The sequence below is a fragment of the Amblyraja radiata genome, chromosome 1, assembly GCF_010909765.2.
Source record: "Amblyraja radiata isolate CabotCenter1 chromosome 1, sAmbRad1.1.pri, whole genome shotgun sequence".
Classification (NCBI taxonomy): Eukaryota; Metazoa; Chordata; class Chondrichthyes; order Rajiformes; family Rajidae; genus Amblyraja; species Amblyraja radiata.
The window spans coordinates 158,638,447-158,658,309 of record NC_045956.1 but is presented as its reverse complement, the minus strand read 5'-3'; the positions used below and the strand labels follow the sequence as shown (position 1 = coordinate 158,658,309).

Below are 19,863 nucleotides of genomic sequence, written 5' to 3'. Positions count from 1 at the left end.
AAGTACTAATGTTGAATTGCTTCATGAAATCGATTCCATGGCAAGGCAAGATAATGCATTGCTTTTACTTTACCCTTGAAATAATGATGTGCATGTTACTGCAATGTAGTGCTCTGCCATTGTACCTGTACTCATGTCCCTTGCTAAATTTGATTATCTTCCGAATATTAAATGGCAAATGTTCGAGAGGTACACGAGCAATCTATCCGAGGTCAACACAATGCTGGCACAGTATATCTCATCAGGTATGCAGAGTCAAAATTTAAAAAAGTTACATAAAAGTTGAAGACCAAGCTTATTCCACCCAAATCAATTGCATTCTTGTGGCGAGCATGTTTTGTATTCTAAAATGCCAAATATATTCTAGTCCCAATTCACATATGATATTTCAAATCTAGTGAAGTCATTAAGCTATGATGATAAGTTTCTCTTTGGCGAGAGAGGCAGTAATTAGCCACTGGAGGGTTCCTCCATGTGAAAATTTACAACTCAAGAAGTAAACAGGTCCATGATAAAGTTTTGTTGTTTTTATTAGTATGTTGAATTCATCAAGCTAGCTGCAATTGCAAGATTTTCAAGTATCGCTGAATAGTCTTGTGGAAGAGTTTGTCACACATTAATGGATAAAATACTGTATGATTTTATTGCATGGTCTTTACATATAGATTGGAGAAATTTATCTGAGCACAGTATCACTGGAGCTATAAACCCCTCAGGGTATGTTCAACTTAGAGCTGTCATTATCCTTACTTTGCTAATCAATTTTTCTCAATGCAAGAAACAGCAAAAGGTAGTAATATTCTTGGTGTCCAACATACAGCTTGTCTGAAGAAAGGTCTCAACCCGAAACGTCACCCATTCCTTTTCTCCAGAGATGCTGTCTGACCCTCTGAGTTACTCCAACTTTTTGTACAGCTAAAAACAGCATGAATTGTTCACCCTGACCCACCAAAGGTAAGTGACAAATCACCCGTTTTCACCATTCCAGTGCCTGCCCTTATCTGGAACATCAAACGGGGTCATCAAAACCAATTTCTGATCACCCAGCACCTTAGAACATTTAACAGTGCAGCACAGGAACAACCCCTTCGGCCCACAATACACAAAAGGGGATGAATCAAATTGGCTGCCTGAAATACACTCCACCCAAGACTCTAGTGAAGATCAGGGTTGTTTTGCACTTATGTTATTAAACATTTATTCTTATGAATACTAGCGATGGAGTCGTTATTCCAACTACCATCTAATGTATACAAGAAAGAAAATATAAATTTTTGTATCTTTCCCTGGTATTGACAGATACAGGTATTGAAATGCATATTATGTATTTGGATATCAGACAAACCAAAATAGACTTCACAATTAGTAGGATGTGGAATTTCCACAGGGGTTCGTCAATCATCTATTGTAACTTAAAAGGTACACAAAATTGCTGGAGGAACTCAGCGGGTGCAGCAGCATCTATGGAGCGAAGGAAATAGGCGACGTTTCGGGCCGAAACCCTTCTTCAGTCTGACGTTGCAGAAACGTCGCCTATTTCCTTCGCTCCATAGATGCTGCTGCACCCGCTGAGTTCCTCCAGCAATTTTGTGTACCTTCGATATTCCAGCATCTGCAGTTCCCTTTTGAACACATCTATTGTAACTTTGTTGGAGAATCTAATGGAAAGTCCAAAAATGTATGCCGTTCCTGTACTTCAAAAGTGATTTGTATATGCTTTGAGGTTGTGGCCAGATGAGTTTTTGCCTCCTGGGCTCTCTGTTTGCATTTTAAATTTCAATATTCCTGCACAGTTGGGATTAGAGTGCAAAGAGTTTTTTTTTGTTGTGCCAGCTTTTTCAGTTTTAGCATCAACAGTGCCTATTTATGCAAATTATTGAAGTTGTGAATAATGAGAAATCCCCAGATGGGATTTAACTGGAATGGACACATTCATTAACAGCTACCTTGGGGCATCAGGGGAGATTGTTTTCATTCAGTGCTGATGAAAAGAAATTCTGATTTAATTAAATCATAGTACATATATTGTCCACCCATGTTTCTAAGGAGCGGTTGCAGGCTAAAGCCCTCTGTCATTGTTTGCTCAGTCACTAGTTCACCATCGCAGGGCAGGGACCGTTTCTCTCAGGAATAGTTGTGGGGATTTTCCAGCTGGCAGCAAACAACCATTTGTTATATTTTAAACCCTGAGCTAGTTTTACCTTAAGGAGTTAGTCTAGTGTAATAAGTTCATTGGGTTGACACTTGAAGAGAAAGTAAGTTACGACTGTCGCTTTCATACACTGAGGATGTTCTTACTGCGTTCTGACTGTTTGTTCGAGTACTTCATACAAATAGATGTTCAAACTCGCCTTGTTCAGGCAGCTTTTCATAAGGAGCTTGTGTTCAGTGCTTGAGAATGATCATGCCATCAGATAAGGCTCATTCAGGATGGTTCTGAACCAAATAATCGAGACTGACACTCCTTCGGCACTTAATGGAATTGTTGGAGAGATTTTCATTTGGATAAAATGCTAAATTAGACCTTGTCTGTTTTCTAAACTGAAAATGTAGATTTTATGGTGATAATCAAAGAAGACTGAAATATCCCCGTCCTGATCAATATTTATACTTTGATCAAACTCAAAGGAACCGGACAAGAGATAGATGTGTGCAAATTGGCTGCAGGTCACATCTGGTCGTCGGCTGGAAAGAACTTTGTAGTGTCCTGAGACTGCAACAGACAAATAAACCACGTCTTTATTGCCGATTGGTGGAGTAAATATTTCCCTGCCTCACGCTGCTGGGTAACTTGGCAACATTTACTGTACTCCAAAGATAGACAATCTGACGAAGGGTCTCGACCCGAAACGTCACCAATTCATTCTCTCCAGGGATGCTGTCTGTCCCACTGAGTTACTCCAGCATTTTGTGTCTTTCTTCGGTGTAAACCAGCACCTGCAGTTCCTCCCTACACATGTGTTGTACTCCAGATTGGTTTTAGTTCCACTTGCAAGAGTGCTAGGTGATACTGAACCCAGTGAAATATCGTGGGGACGCGGACGTCTTACAACCATAATAGGCAATACAAATATAAGTACTTCATTAGGAGAATGCACCATTTCTGCGTGTGCTTTTTACTCGCTGAAGTACGGCATCATGTGCAAACATATCCTTTCCAATGACTGCTTGGATCAACTATTTCAACACTGACCTGGATTGCATCCTGATACCTAATGCGAATTTATTCTGTAGTTGTTTTCCGCCGTCGACTGGAAGAAACAGTAATAAAGCACCATGCTTTCTATATTTTTTTTAATCAAGCCTGGTTGGCTTGGCTGGAGAACGAGTAATCCCACTCAGCCATCGGTAAAGATTTTTAAAGATATGTATTGAAGCGCTTTGGCTTGATTAGGTGCTTGAGAGCAATAATTTGCATGTGAATCTTATGCAACCGGTTGTTGATCTCAACCATGTGAAACAGCAAGCTTGCTCCCGGGCGCTCCAGCTGGCACCTCCCTATATATAACTCTGACCTGCTCGCAATTGCATCATGATGTAAAACGAACACAGAAAGAATTGCAACGGAGTTTGCAGAAAACGTGGAGAGAATAGGAAACTTTACAACAAATTGTTTGCGAAAAGGAATGCTCGTTTCTCTCTTACCAAATAATTAATGTTTTTTTAAAAGGTAGATAGCAACCTGTTTCTGTCTGAAAATGGTCGCGACTCTAAACGTCACGCATTCATTTTCTCTAGAGACGCTGACTGACCCGCTGAGTTACTCCACATTTTTGTAACTATCTTCGATTTAAACCAGCATCTGCAGCTCCTTCCTGCACATTTCGCCTGTGCAGCACCACTCTGTTACTTGCCACTCCTCCCAGACAATTTGACTAGGCTGCAGTGCTGTCTAATTCCTCTCCCTCTCTCTCTCTCTCTCTCTCTCTTGCTGTTGATTTCAGATCCGTTGGTTGCAATCTCATCCTCGGAAGAAAAAGAAGCACCTTCGCTTTTCGCTCTTTTTCTCGCTCTCTCACACACACACACCAAGGACCAGTACTTCGCCTTACATCAGGTGGCTGCAATGTGAGTGAGAGCCGAGTTGACGTCACGCCGCGGCGCTGTGCCTGGCGCTGTCCCGCCGCTCCGGGCTCGCTTCGTCTCCTCAGCCGCAGGAGGGGAGCGGGTCGGTCAGGCAGTCAGTCAGTGGCACCGGGCGCACGGCACCCGGCAGCAGAGTAATTCACCCTCTGAAGCGGCAAATGACAAATCCGCATCGGCCACAGGGATTACACCAACGGGATTTCTTTGATGGTAAGTTTTATTTATCGTGACACGGGGAATGAATTGGTGACAGCGTTTCTGTTGCGTTTTTCTGGAGCATTTTCAGTTGACAGGGAATGACACGGTGCAAAGATGTTTTTTTTTAAATCCGAAAACAACAGGGAAAATGGGATTGGGAAGGGAGGATACGGGGATGTTGAGATCTTTATAGCCCTCACTGACTCCTGGGAGAGATGGGAGAGACGTATATTTGCTCAGTACTTTGCCTTTGTCTCCCTTTAATGAGTAAACGTGTGGCTCTGTGTGGAAAAAGGTTCGGGTTAGTGCATCACACGGAAACTGGAAATGCATAAATAATAGATTAATGCAGGCGCAGCGTGTTCTACAATGTGTGTACAAGCTTGCTGATTTAGCCGCTACCATAACTATATTTTGTAAATAAACATTTGCATCTGCTATTAAATCTCCGAGATACGGTTACCACCACGGTCGCTAATGCTGTTTCGTAACTGATGCAGGCGCAGTGATGTTGATTTAAAATCTAACCTCAGCACCCTAACCAAAAAGAATGCACACAAGATAGAGGCTTGCAAAAAAACGTATGTGGCTACTTCGGCAGCTGTAAGTGGGTGTCGAATAATGGAGCATATTGGGTGACTCGTACAACACATAGATTTCTTTTGTGTGGAAAGATCGCCTGTAATGCCCTCTGCTTGTCCAGCAGGGCTTCAAACAAGAGATAAGCATCGGCGATTTGTCTCATGGCAGAGAGATACATTTTGAGAGGAATAATACCCCCAAAACGTCACCCGTTTGCAGGAATTGCCCGAATAGCGGAGGTGGGATTACGATCTCATTCCCCCACCTGTACTTTACCTTATGTAAGATATCATCAATAAACCAAACAGGAAATTCCGAAGAAACTCGTTTTCCTAAAGGATGTTGAGCATCTGAAACTCGCTCCAATAAGGAACGATTGTGGGCAACGCGATGGACACATTTAAGGGAATTGTATTTGATCAAGTTGGCAATAAAGAGTTATGATGCTATATTATAGGAAGAGTTTTCGGGAGCATGTATAACACATGAGCCAGTTGGATTTACTGGTCTCTTCCTGTATTAGTAAATTGTATATCATTTAAAAAAAAAATAATAATAATTTAGTGATTTTGAAAAATAATTAATATTTGCCCATCACCCACACGCTACACCTGCGTCTCCTATCCCATCCCCTAACTGGTTCCATCTACCCATCATCTCACCCTTGTTTGGGTCCACCTTGTTTACTGATAAGATTTTGATCTGCAGCCTTTTGTTTCCACATCACATTCCAGTCTCTGTCTGTCCCTCCAACAACCTTTTCCTCCACCTGGCTCCATTTGCACATTTACTCCCTCCTCACCTGCTTCCACCTATGATCCACCATTCATTACTCCTCCCTTTTACCTATTTATACTGTCTATCTTCCCTGTACACTCTTAAGACCTGATCTAGAATCTCACCCCAAAATGTCGTCTATCCTTTTGCCTCCAAATATGCTGTTGACTTGCTGAGTTAACATAGAAACATAGAAAAATAGAAAATAGTTGCAGGAGGAGGCCATTCAGCCCTTCGAGCCAGCACCACCATTCATTGTGATCATGGCTGATCGACCCTAATCAATAACCCGTACCTGCCTTCTCGCCATATCCCTTAATTCCACTAGCCGCTCGAGCTCTATCTAACTCTCTCTTAAATCCATCCAGAGACTTGGCCTCCACTGCCCTCTGTGGCAGGGAATTCCACAAATTCACAACTCTCAGGGTGAAAAAGTTTTCAATCTTTTACCTGGTCTTTTAAATCTTTCTTCATAAGACAGTCCCGCCATCCCAGGGATCAATCTCGTGAACCTACGCTGCGCTTTCTCAATTACAAGGATGTCCTTCCTCAAATTAGGAGACCAAAATTGTACACAATACTCCAGATGTGGTCTCACCAGAGCCCTATACAACTGCAGAAGAACCTCTTTACTCCTATACTGAAATCCTCTTGTTATGAAGGCCAACATTCCATTAGCTTTCTTCACTGCCTGCTGTACCTGCACGGCAACTTTCAGTGACCGGTGTACAAGGAGACCCAGGTCTCGCTGCACCTCCCCCTTACCTAGCCTAACCCCTTTGAGATAATAATCTGCCCCCTTGTTTTTGCCGCCAAAGTGGATAACCTCACATTTATCTATATTATACTGCATCTTCCACGAATCTGCCCACTCACTCAACCTGTCCAGGTCACCCTGCAACCTCCGAACATCCTCTTCACAGTTCACAGTGCAACCCAGCTTTGTGTCTTCCACAAACTTGCTTGTGTTGCTCCTAATTCCCTCTTCCAAATCATTAATATATATGGTAAACAGTTTCGGCCCCAACACCGATCCTTGCGACACTCCACTCACCACTGCCTGCCATTCTGAAAAGGACCCGTTCACTCCTACTATTTACATAGAAACATAGAAAATAGGTGCAGGAGTAGGCCATTCGGCCCTTCGAGCCTGCACCGCCATTCAATATGATCATGGCTGATCATCCAACTCAGTATCCTGTACCTGCCTTCTCTCCATACCCCTTGATCCCTTTAGCCACAAGGGCCACATCTAACTCCCTCTTAAATATAGCCAATGAATTGGCCTCAACTACCTTCTGTGGCAGAGAATTCCACAGATTCACCACTCTCTGTGTGAAAAATGGTTTTCTCATCTCGGTCCTAAAAGATTTCCCCCTTATCCTTAAACTGTGACCCCTTGTTCTGGACTTCCCCAACATCGGGAACAATCTTCCTGCATCTAGCCTGTCCAATCCCTTAAGAATTTTGTAAGTAAATTTTGCTTCCTGTCTGCCAATTTTCTATACTTATCAACACCCTACCCCCAATACCATGTGCTCTCATTTTAGTCACCAGTCTCCCGTGCGGGACCTTATCAAAGGCCTCCTACTCCCCTTAGAATCTTTCTTCCTTTTTTGTATGAAATGATCCTGCATCTTCTGGATTATGCCCAGAAATTCCTGCCATTGCTGTTCCACCGTCATTCCTGCTGGGATTCCTTTCCAGTCTACCTTGGCCAGCTCCCCTCTCATGCCTTCATAGTCCCCTTTGCTCAACTGCATCACTGACATTTCTGATTTAACCTTCTCCTTCTCAAATTGCAGATTAAAACTAATCATATTATGATCACTACCTCCAAGCGGTTCCTTTACCTCGAGTTCTCTTTATCATATCTGGTTCATTGGAAAACACTAAATCCAGAATTGCCTTTTCTCTGGTCGGCTCCATTACAAGCTGCTCTAAGAATCCATCTCGGAAGCACTCTACAAACTCTCTTTCATGGGGTCCTGAACCAACCTGGTTTTCCCAGTCTACCTGCATATTGAAATCCCCCATTACCACTGTGGCATTACCTTTGTTAGATGCCAGTTTTAACTCCTGCTGCAACTTACACCCTACATCCTGGCCACTATTTGGGGATCTGTAGATACAGGTGCACAACCTTTTATCCGGAAGCCTTGGGACCAGACACTTTTCGTAATTCGGAATTTTTCGGCTTTCGGAATGGAAGATTTTTAGCGTAGATTTTAACGGCTGGCTCAGTGGTAGAGTGCTCGGCTCATATCCGCAAGGTCGCGTGTTTGCGCCTCGATCCCGGCAGTTACTCGATCGCGAGTTTGAGTCTTCAATGTAGTTTCTTCTTGCAGAATAGGAGAGAATAGGGAGGGTTAGGCTGGGATCATTCTCTGCGAGATGATCTTAGTGCGGGAGACAAGTGTAGGAGAGGTGTACTGACTGTGTGGACAGAACTTTGGAAGTGATTGCCCACCATTCTCAAAAGCCGCTGTGTCTCCCTGTCCCTGGGATAGCAGGGGGCGATTAAACAGCACAATACCCCCCTCCCCCTCCAACTCCAGAGGAATCCGCTCCCCGATGGGCCGCTACGGCGACAAGTGGCAGTTCGCCACCCCAAGAACAAGACGTACCTTGCACACCATCAGCTTCTGCCCCGCGTGTTCCTCTGGAGTTGGAGCGGGGCTGGGCTGGAGTTGCTGATCTGTGATCTCCGTGCTTGCAGTGGGCCTGGGGGGTCGGTGTCCCGATGAGAGGGCGCAGCTCGGGCTGTGGGCGAACTGCCACTTGTCGCCGTAGCGGCCCATCGGGGAGCGGCTTCTGGTGGTCCTGACGTCTCCGGCCAGTTTGCAGTTTTCCTCTGGAGTTGGAACGGGGCTGGGCTGCTGCTGGCTGTGGGTCTCTGGGATCTTCGTGCTTGCAGTGGGCCTGGGGGTCGGTGTCCCGTTGGTCCTGACGTCTCTGGTGACTGGCACTGACCTGCTGGCATCGCCGACGTGAAGACGGTGCAAAGCCCCCGCGCCGGTGCAATGGGCGGGGAGCTGGAGAGGGGAGGGAAGGGGTCACACACATGGCCGGGAAGCAGAGGGGTGTAGGTGGGGTGAAACTGAAGGGAGCGACAATCTGCTGCTGCCTGCCCGCTGAGTTAAAAAGTTCCCACGCAAGACTCACGATACACTGTGTATCGTGAGTCTACCGTGGGAACTTTTTAACTCAGCGGGCAGGCGGCAGCAGATTGTGAATTATTAACCCTCCCACGCAATATACCCTCACCTTCTCTTTTATGAATGGGGATTTAGTTCCCCTTTCTTCAAGGACCGACCGGAGGTTCCGCTCTCACCTCTGCGGGCCGACCTCGGTGAACGTCTTCAAGGACCTTTCTTCAAGGACCAAAAAAATGTCCGCTATTCGGAGCTTTTCGTTATTTGGAATTTCGGATAAAAGGTTGTGCACCTGTAACACCAATTAGTGTCTTCTTGCCTTTAATGTCTTGCCTTCCTCCAGCAGTTTGTTTTTTGCTCCAAATTCCAGCATCTGTAGTCTATTGTGTCAACTATTAATATTAGATTTCTTATTAAGCACAAACAGAATGACTGCAAGATTAACTGTATTTGATTTAAGTAGAATATATTAAACATTATTTCTGGTAGTTGTCTACGCTCCCATGGTAAGGTAGTTTAATTTAGAGAAGCAGCATGCAAACAGGCCCTTTGGCCCACTGATAGACACAAACAGCTGGAGTATCTCAGCGGGACAGGCAGCATCTCTGGATAGAGGGAATGGGTGTTGTTTTGGGTCGTGACCCTTCTTCAGAAACATCACCCATTCCTTCTTTCCAGAGATGCTGCCCGTCCCGCTGAATGACTCCAGCTTTTTGTGTCTATTTTCGGTTTAAACCAGCATCTGCAATTCCTTCTTATACCTTTGGTCCACTGAGTCCATACTGACCATCAACACTAGTTCTATGTTATTCTACCATCCCATCCACTACCTACAAAAGGGGTAATTTACAGAAGCCAATTAACCTACAAACCTACCCATGTTTGGGATGTGGGAGGAAACCAGAGCACCTAGCGCAAACCCATGACACCAATCTAAGGAGAATGCAAACTCCACACAGACAGCACCCAAGGTCAGGATCGAACCCGGGTCTCCAGCACTGAGGGAACAGCTCTACTATGTCTTTGAGTCAGTTTTTATTATTATTTTTTAGCTGTGTATATGTGGGGGGTGGTGGGGGGGGGCTGTGGGGGAAACCGTTAATCTCTTCCCTGTGCGGGGACCCGACTATTCCCTTGTCGGGTCTCGGATGTCGTTGGGCCTAACATCGTGGAGCCGGCGGCGACCTCCGGCCGGGACTAACCTGAGGGCTCCAGTTGCAGAGCCTGCGGAACTGACATCGCGGAGCTGGCCAACTTCGGAGCGGGAAGAGCTGTGGTGGCGTGCGGCTGCGACCCGACTTTTGGAGTTCGGAGGCACCGGCCGCAGACCCGGTGGACGGGAACATCGGGAGCTCGCAGGTCCCTGGTGGGAGACCGCTTTTCCGAGCTCCGCAACTGGCGACTTCTCCCGCTGGAATCGCGGGTTTGAAGGACATGGAGCCGGGGCCTAACATCGCCCGGCGTGGCTTAAACGGCCTCAGGACTTACCATCGCCCGCCGGGGGCTTTAACATCGGAGCCCCAGTTCGCCTCGACACTGCAGTTGGACTGCTGAACCACGGGAGAAGGAACAAAGGGAAGAGATAAAGACTTTGCCTTCCATCACAGTGAGGAGATGTTGGAGACTCACTGTGATGGATGTTTATGTAAACTATGTTAAGTGTGGGTCTTGGATTGTGTTTGTAATGTAAAAAAACTGTAGAAATGGAATTTCGTTCAAACCCAGGATTGAATGACAATAAATAGCATTCTATTCTATTCTATTCTATTCTTCTACTAGCTGTGCCACTGTGCTGCACTAAAATAGAAGTAGCTGAAGGAATTATAATCATAGAAACATAGAAACATAGAAAGTAGGTGCGAGAGTAGACCACCAGGTCCGTCAAGCCCGCACCGCCATTCGCTCATGGCTGAACACTAAACAGACACACTTACCCACAAACAGTAGACACAAGACACAGAACACAAGACACTACCCTCCCCTTTATACCGCTATCACCCCTCTCCACCCCAAGAACCTCGTGATCTCCTGGGGGAGGCAAAAAAACGGATAAAAACCCAGGTCCAATTTGGGAAAAAAATCCGGGAAATTCCTCTCCGACCCCAATCCAGGCGATCGACACTTGTCCAGGAGATCACTCAGGTCTTACTATACTAACCATACCTAGGTCCATATCCCTGCCCTCTCCCCGTAGCCCCTTATCCCCTTGGCAGCTAAAAAACCATCTATTTTAGTCTTAAATATATTTAAAGTTTCTGCTTCCACTGCTCCCTGGGGCAGTGAATTCCATAAATTAACCACCCTCTGGGTGAAGAAGTTCTTCCTCATCTCAGTTTTAAAAGAGCCCCCCCTTATTCTGCAACTATGTCCCCTAGTTCTAGTTTCCCCGATCATTGGGAACATCCTCGGTGCATCCACCCGATCAAGGCCCCTCACGATCTTATATGTTTCAATGAGATCGCCTCTCATTCTTCTAAACTCCAAAGAGTAGAGTTCCAGCCTACTTAACCTTTCCTCATATGTCAATCCCCTCATTGCAGGAATTAATCTTGTAAACCTTCGCTGCACTGCCTCCAGGGCTAGTACATCCTTTCTTAAGTATGGACCCCAGAACTGTACACAGTATTCCAAATGTGGTCTCACTAATATCATCTCCTAAATTCCTCCATAAAATTGATACATTGTAATCATTCTGCTAAATCTGTTAATCTCTGTAAAATATAATCCAAGGTATTACTGAATAGTATAACAATTGTAATATCACGTGTAGGAAAGAACTGCAGATGCTGGTTTAAATCAAATATAGACACAAAATGCTGGAGTAACTTAGCGGGACAGGCAGCATCTCTGGAGAGAAGGAATCGGGTGATGATTCGGGTTGAGACTGAAGAAGGGTCTTAACCCGAATCGTCACCCATTCCTTCTCTTCACAGATGCTGCCTGTCCTGCTGAGTTACTCCAACATTTTGTGTCTATCTTCAATTGTAATGTCACCTTGTTTGAAAACAATGAGTGCAAGAATACATTATCAGTCACTTGTTATTTATAAGTGGAGACCTTTAGCCCTTGCATTGATGATTTATTTTACAGACTCACTGCTATGCATGATGTAAACAATGGCTTTTCTTTATTGCCACACTCCAGATATTGGTCATGTTCAGTCTTAAAGAAGAGATAAACACTGCGTAAAAAGTAAATGTTCTAAATAGCTTAATGATAGCCTAACATTACATCTCTCCTCATGTTGATTAAAAGGAGCATTCTGATTTTTTAAACTCGTAATATAATCATATAACAATTACAGCACGGAAACAGGCCATCTCGGCCCTTCTAGTCCGTGCCGAACACTTACTCTCACCTAGTCCCATCTACCTGCACTCACACCATAAACCTCCATTCCTTTCCCGTCCATATACCTATCCAATTTATTTTTAAATAATAAAAACGAACTTGCCTTCACCACTTCCACTGGAAGCTCATTCCACACAGCTACCACTCTCTGAGTAAAGAAGTTCCCCCTCATGTTGCCCCTAAACTTTTGTCCCTTAATCCTCAAATCATGTCCTCTTGTTTGAATCTTCCCTACTCTCAATGGAAAAAGCTTATCCACGTCAACTCTGTCTATCCCTCTCATAATTTTAAAGACCTCTATCAAGTCTCCCCCTTAACCTTCTGTGCTCCAAAGAATAAAGATCTATTTTGTTCAACCTTTCTCTGTACCTTAGGTGCTGTAACCCAGGCAACATTCTAGTAAATCTCCTCTGTACTCTCTCTATTTTGTTGACATCTTTCCTATAATTTGGCGACCAGAATTGTAACCATATTCCAGAATTTGCCTCACCAATGCCTTGTACAATTTTAACATTACATCCCAACTTCTATACTCAATGCTCTAATTTATAAAGGCCAGCACACCAAAAGCTTTCTTTACCACCCTTTCTACATGAGATTCCACCTTCAGGTAATATCTTTTTGTCACTAAGTTTTCTGGATATGAGAAGGTTGCACTATGGATAATTTGTGATTTCTGGTTGTGAAGGTGCAGGCTTTGATATCAGCTGTTCAGTTTCTTTGATCTTGAAGTATCCATTTTGGATTCAGTGACAGTGGTTGATGATCAATGCAATGCTTGATGATGGAACTTCCAGTCATAGAGCCACACAGCATGCAAACAGGTCCTTGACCAAGATGACATCCAAGATATACCAATTTTCCTGCGTTCGGCCATATCCTTCTAAACCTTCCCAGTCCAAATGTCGAGTGTTTAATTGTCATGTATACTTGCAGCAGCATAACAGGGCTGTAAATATAGTACTCATAGGTAACATAATGAACAAAAAAAAATAGAAACCTAAATATTAATGCGAAAAGACCTTGGTGCGACCAAAATAGTTTCTAAAGATTGTTTTTGTATCTCTCTCAACCACTTAGTCTGGCAACTTGTTTCATTTATGCATGGCCTTCTGTGAAGAAGTTGCCCCGTTTAAATCTGTCACCTCTCTCCTTAAAAGTATGTCCTCTAGTTTTTGCTTCCCTTGATAAAGACTGTGCATTCACCTTATCTATGCCCTATCTCATGGGATTTTCCTTTACTTGCCTGCCAGATCCAATTCTTGTCCTCTTTTTGCTCTCTTGATTTCCCTCTTAAATATACCCCTACATTAAAGTCACCGAGGGATTCGCTATATCTTGATTGCCTAAACCTGACATACCTCCTTCTTTCACAAGATTGGAGCTTAATATCCCTCATCCAGCAGGGTTCACTAAACTTGCCTTTCTTCCGAACAGGAACGTGATGCCGTATGCTTCTGCTATCGTAGTTTTAAAAGCCTCCCACTAGCCAGACGTTATCTGGTCTTAACCCTAAATGTCACCTACTCCTTTTCTCCAGAGATGCTGCCTGACCCGCTGAGTTACTCCAGCTTTTTGAGTCTATTGAAACATATAAGATTGTTAAGGGCTTGGACACGCTAGAGGCAGGAAACATGTTCCCGATGTTGGGGGAGTCCAGAACCAGGAGCCACAGTTTAAGAATAAGGAGTAAGCCTTTTAGAACGGAGACGAGGAAACACTTTTTCTCACAGAGAGTAGTGAGTCTGTGGAATTCTCTGCCTCAGAGGGCGGTGGAGGCAGGTTCTCTGGATGCTTTCAAGAGAGAGTTAGATAGGGCTCTTAAAAATAGCGGAGTCAGGGGATATGGGGAGAAGGCAGGAACGGGGTACTGATTGGGGACGATCAGCCATGATCACATTGAATGGCAGTGCTGGCTCGAAGGGCCAAATGACCTACTCCTGCACCTATTGTCTATTGTCTATCTGTAGTTGTCTACCTCACCCAATCAGCCTCTGAAAGTTCTTGCATAATGTCTCCAAAATTGCCTTGCCCCAATTTTGGACCTTAACTTGTGGACCAATCCTGTTTTACATTAACCATTTAAAAACTAATAAAATTATGGTCACTTATTCTCCCACTGACACTGTGACACTTGCCCTACCAGGAGATCCAGTGCTGCACCATCTCTAGTAGTGTCCTCTATGTTGATTAAGGAAGCTTTCTTGGGCCCATTTTGATGGTATGCGATGTGAATTGGCTAAGATAGACTGAAATACTTGGGGACTGAGGATTTAGTGGGAGGGAGGAATTGAAGGGAATCCACATCAGTCAGGAAATGGTGTTAGCTAAACTGTTGGGACTGAAGGCAGATAAATCCCCAGGTCCTGATGGTCTGCATCCCAGAGTACTCAAGGAGATGGACCTAGAAATCGTTGATGCATTGGTGATCATTTTCCAATGTTCTATAGACTGAATCAGTTCCTGTGGACTGGGGGTAGCCAATGTACCTCCACTTTTTTTTAGAAAAGAGGGAGAGAGAAAACAGGGAATTATATAGACCAGTTAGCCTGACATTGGGGAAGATGCTTGACTCGATTATTAAAGATTTTGTAGCAGCACATTTGGAAAGCAGTGACAGAATCGGTCAAAGTCAGCATGGATTTATGAATGGGAAATCATGCTTCACTAATCTTCTGGAATTTTTGAGGATGTAACAAGTAGAATGGATAAGGGAGAGCCAGGGGATGTGGTGTATCTGGACTTTGAAAAAGTCTTTGACAAGGTCCCATACAAGGGATTACTGTGCAAAATTAGAGAACATGGTACTGGCGGTAGGGTATTGACATGGATAAAGAACTGGTTGGCAGACAGGAAGCAAAGAGTAGGAATTAATGGGTCCTTTTCAGAATGGCAGGCAGTGACCAGTGGGGTGCCACAAGGCTCAGTGCTGGGACCCCAGTTATTTACAATATATATTAACGATTTAGACAAAGGAATTAAATGTAACATCACTAGGTTTGCGGATGACACAAAGCTGGATGGTAGCGTACTTCTCAGGGGGTATGGAGAGAAGGCAGGTACGGGATACTGAGTTGGATGATCAGCCATGATCATATTGAATGGCGGTGCAGGCTTGAAGGGCTGAATGGCCTACTCCTGCACCTATTTTCTATGTTTCTATGTGAGCTGCAGGAGGATACTATGAGGTTGCAGGTTGACTTGGATAGGTTGGGTGAGTGGGCAGATGCAGTATAATGTGGATAAATGTTAGGTCATCCACTTTGCTGGCAGGAACAAGAAGCTTATTATTTGAATGATGTCAGATGAGGAAAAAGGGAGATGCAACGAGACCTGGATGTGATAATATTGGCCAAATAAATATGTCACAAAATGGAGGATCCCTGCATTTGCAAAGCCTGCTTGTCCTCTTTCTGTGAAAAGCTGCAAAGCCATGAGTCTCATGGCTCCAAGGAGTCTGTGTTGACCATCTGGAGGTGTCTATTTGCACAAGGTGAAGGGCTTGGACGAGTAGAGACAAGGATCGGACTCGCAGTGTTGGTTAGGTATCGTATAGGAAGTTCGTTTGTGAGTGAGAATAAAGAGTTAGTTGATCCAGTGCTTGACAGTGTTTTACTGAACTAGACTAAGGTGGTAAGCTGTAGGAGCATAATTACAGGTGTCCTTGTACATCAGTCACTGGAAGTAAGCATGTAGGTACAATGGCAGTGAAGAAAGCAAATGGCATATTGGCCTTCATAGCGAGAGGATTTGAGTATAGAAGCAAGAAGATCCTACTGCAGTTGTACAGGGCCCTGGTGAGACCACGCCTGGAGTATTGTGTGCAGTTTTGGTCTCCTAATTTGAGGAAGGGCATGCTTGCTATTGAGGGAGTGCAGGATGGTGGGATTGACATATGATGAAAGAATGGATCGACTGGGCTTATATTCACTGGAAGTTAGAAGGATGAGAGGGAATCATATAGAAACATATAAAATTCTGAAGAAATTGGACAGGCTAGATGCAAGAAAAATGTTCCCAATGTTGGGGGAGTCCAGAACCAGGGGTCACAATTTAAGAATAAGGAGTAGGCCATTTAGGACTGAGATGAGGAAACATTTTTCACCCGGTGAGTTGTGAATCTGTAATTCTCTGCCACAGAAGGCAATGCAGGCCAATTCACTGGATGTTTTCAAGAGAGTTAGATATAGCCTTGGGGCTAACTGAATTGTGGGATATGGGGAGAAGGCAGGAACGGGGTACTGATTTTGGATGATCAGCCATGATCAGATTGAATGGCGGTGCTGGCCTAAAGGGCCGTATGGCCTACTCCTGCACCTATTTTCTATGTTTCTATGGCCCTATTAACAAATTCTATTGTGTTCAAGCCTTTTGTACCATGGATAGTACATTTCAAACAAGATCATATCTATGGCTTTGCTTGTTTGGCTGTGTTTATCGTATTTCACAGCAACTGTAATGTGTCAGAGGTCTGAATTCTGTGTGCTGCTTTGCATTAGCTTTCATGTTGTCTTGGGCTTGTCACACTTGTGTAGATGCTGATCATGTATCTCATGGGATATCTCTGGAAGACTTGTGTGCACACGTTGTCAATGAGTGCAACTGCCTCTGTTCCTATTATTGAGAGTGGCATTGTCCTATAGTTTAAAAAAGGAGCACTGAACTCGTTAGTTCCATGGAACCAGGTCTTGTGGAGGGTCTTGCCCGAAACATTGACAATTCCTCACCCCCCTGCGCCCCACCCAACAGATGCTGCTCAACCTGTTGAGTTCCTCCAACAGTTTGTTCTTTACTCTCATAGAACAAGGCTCGTTGCAGCTTTGATTTTGCTTGGTGTCAATAGAGCACGGGTAACTAGGACCAGGTGTCGGCTGGCTACAAGACCCTTGTAACCAGCCCCATGATTCAATATCATCATGGCTGAACTATGTATAAGAAGGAACTGCAGATGCTGGTTTAAACTGAAGATAGACACAAAAAACTGGAGTAAATCAGTGGGACAGACAGCATCTCTGTAGAGAAGGAATGGGTGTCGTTTTGGGTCGAGACCTTTCTTCAGACCAGTTAGGGATCTATGTATAGGAAGGAACTGCAGATGCTGGATTACACCGAAGGTGGACACAAAATGCTCGAGTAACTTCAGCGGGTCAGGCAGCATCTCTGGAGAAAGGGAATAGGTGATGTTTCGGGACGAGACCTTTCTTCAGACTGGAAACTAAAGGTATGAAAAGGTACAGAACACATCAGATCCGGCAGCAATTGCTCGGGAAAGGTGGAACCCACAATGGCCATTATTGGTTGTGGAAGAAGGGATACAAATAGTGGAACCAACAGGATGACTAGGGTGGGGGGAGGGTTACTTGAAATTAGAGAATCAATTTTCATCCATGTTGGCCTCAACTCCTCTTCTCAATATCGCTCTATTGCTCACTCTATTAATATTTACCCACATCCTGGGCAGCACGGTGGCGCAGCGGTGGAATTGCTGCCTTGCAGTTTGTACGTTCTTCCGGTGACTGCGTGGGTTTTCTCTGGATGCTCCAATTTCTTCCCACACACAAAGATGTACAGGTTTGTGGCTTCAGTATTGTAAGTTGTCCCTAGTGCTGCTGTTGCTAGTGTCGGCCGATCGTTGGTCGGCGTGGACTTGGTGAGCTGGAAGGCCTGTTTCTGTGCTGTATCACTAAAGTCTCAATCCTCTTCAAATGGTTTTAATGATCCAGCTTCCACCACCCATCAGAGCAAGAATTCCAGAGATTACCACTTTGTGTTAAATGGCCAGTTCCTTATCTTGAGGCTATATCTCTTCATTAGGGTGGCACAATGCTTCACAACACCAGAGACCCAGATTTGATCTTGACCTTGGTGCTGTATGTGTGGAGTTTTCACATTCTCCCTGTGACCTTGTGGGTTTCCTCTGGGTGCACCAGTTTCCTCCCATATCCCAAAAAGATGTTTAGTTTAGAGATACAGCGTGGAGACAGGCCCCTCAGCCCAGCGAGTCCATGCCGACCATCGATCACCCGTACACTACATCTATGCTATCCCTTCCGACACTCTCGGGGCAATTTGCAGAAGCCTATAAACCTGCATGTCTTCATGCAGAAAACGCCCGTAGTCAGGAACCTGGGTCTCTGGTGCAGTGAAGCAGCAGCTCTACCGTGTGCCACTGTGCCGTTTGTGCAGGTTTTTAGGTTCATTGGCCTCTGTAAATTGTCCCTAACATGTAGGGGGTGGATGAGAAAGTGGGATAACATAGAACTAGTGTGAATGGGTGATCACTGCTTGATGTAGACTTAGTGGGATGAAGGACCTGTTTCCAAGCCATACTTTCAAACTCCCATTATTGAAAACATCTCAACATTTACCCTGACAGCTCCCTTTGGATCTTGTGTACTTGAATAATGACACAAAGCTGTGTGGCAGTGTGAACTGTGAGGAGGATGCTATGAGAATGCAGGGTGACTTGGACAGGTTGGGTGAGTGGGCAGATGCATGGCAGATGCAGTTTAATGTGGATAAATGTGAGGTTATCCACTTTGGTAGCAAAAACAGGAAGGCAGATTATTATCTAAATGGTGTCAAGTTGGGAAAAGGGGAAGTACAACGGGATCTGGGGGGTCCTTGTTCATCAACCATGAATATAAGCGTGCAGGTACAGCAGGCAGTGAAGAAAGTGAATGCCATGTTGGCCTTCATAACAAGAGGAGTTGAGTATAGGAGCAAAGAGGTCCCTCTGCAGTTGTACAGGGCCCTAGTGAGACCACACCTGGAGTATTGTGTGCAGTTCTGGTCTCCAAATTTGAGAAAGGACATTTTTGCTATTGAGGGAGTGCAGCGTAGGTTTACAAGGTTTACAAGGATGGCGGAACTGTCATATGCTGAGAGAATGGAGCGGCTGGGCTTGTATACTCTGGAATTTAGAAGGATGAGAGGGGATCTTATTGAGACGTATAAGATTATTAAGGGTTTAGACACTAGAGGCAGGAAACACGTTCCCGATGTTGGGAATAAGGGGTAAGCCATTTAGAACGGAGATGAGGAAACACTTTTTCACACAGAGAGTTGTGAGTCTGTGGAATTCTCTGCCTCAGAGGGTGGTGGAGGCCAGTTCTCTGGATACTTTCAAGAGAGAGCTAGATAGAGATCTTAAAGATAGCGGTGTCAGGGGATATGGGGATAAGGCAGGAATGGGGTTCTGATTGTGAAAGATCAGCCATGATCACATTGATTGGCGGTGCTGGCTCGCAGGGCCGAATGGCCTACTCCTGCACCTATTGTCTATTGTCTATGATAAGGTCACCCCTCTTCATATCTCCAAGGCTCAAATGCTCAAATGATCTATCTCATTGTAGGCCAATTCTCTCATCTCGATTAATCTGCTTTGCACTGCCTCCAAAATTAGGAAAGGAAACAAAAATGTACACAGTATTACAGTACAAACTTCCTATTTTTAAACTTCAACCCTTTTACAACAAAGGTCAAAGTGAAGTTTACCTTAACTATCTATTGGAACTACCTGCTAGCTTTTTGTGATTCGCACACTAGAACACCTAGATCCCCCTGCCATTCTCTTATTTGTGGTCTCCCTTTATTTAAGTACTAATCTGCTGTTTGATTTCACTTACCAACGTGCATGATCTCATACTGCCTCACATTAAATCCCTTTGCCCACTGGCTCAGTCTAGCTGTGTTCTTTAGCAGAATCACAGTA

General features: G+C 44.6%; 1 protein-coding gene across 1 annotated transcript in view; it reads left to right on the top strand.

Annotated features, from left to right (window-relative positions):
- Positions 1–4,074: 4,074 nt before the first annotated feature.
- mapk4 (mitogen-activated protein kinase 4) overlaps positions 4,075–19,863 on the top strand; it is an 84,531-nt gene continuing 68,742 nt past the window's right edge. The window contains exon 1 of the mRNA XM_033033521.1: positions 4,075–4,296. The gene's annotated coding sequence lies outside the window, so the exon portion shown is untranslated. The remainder of the gene's footprint in view (positions 4,297–19,863) is intronic.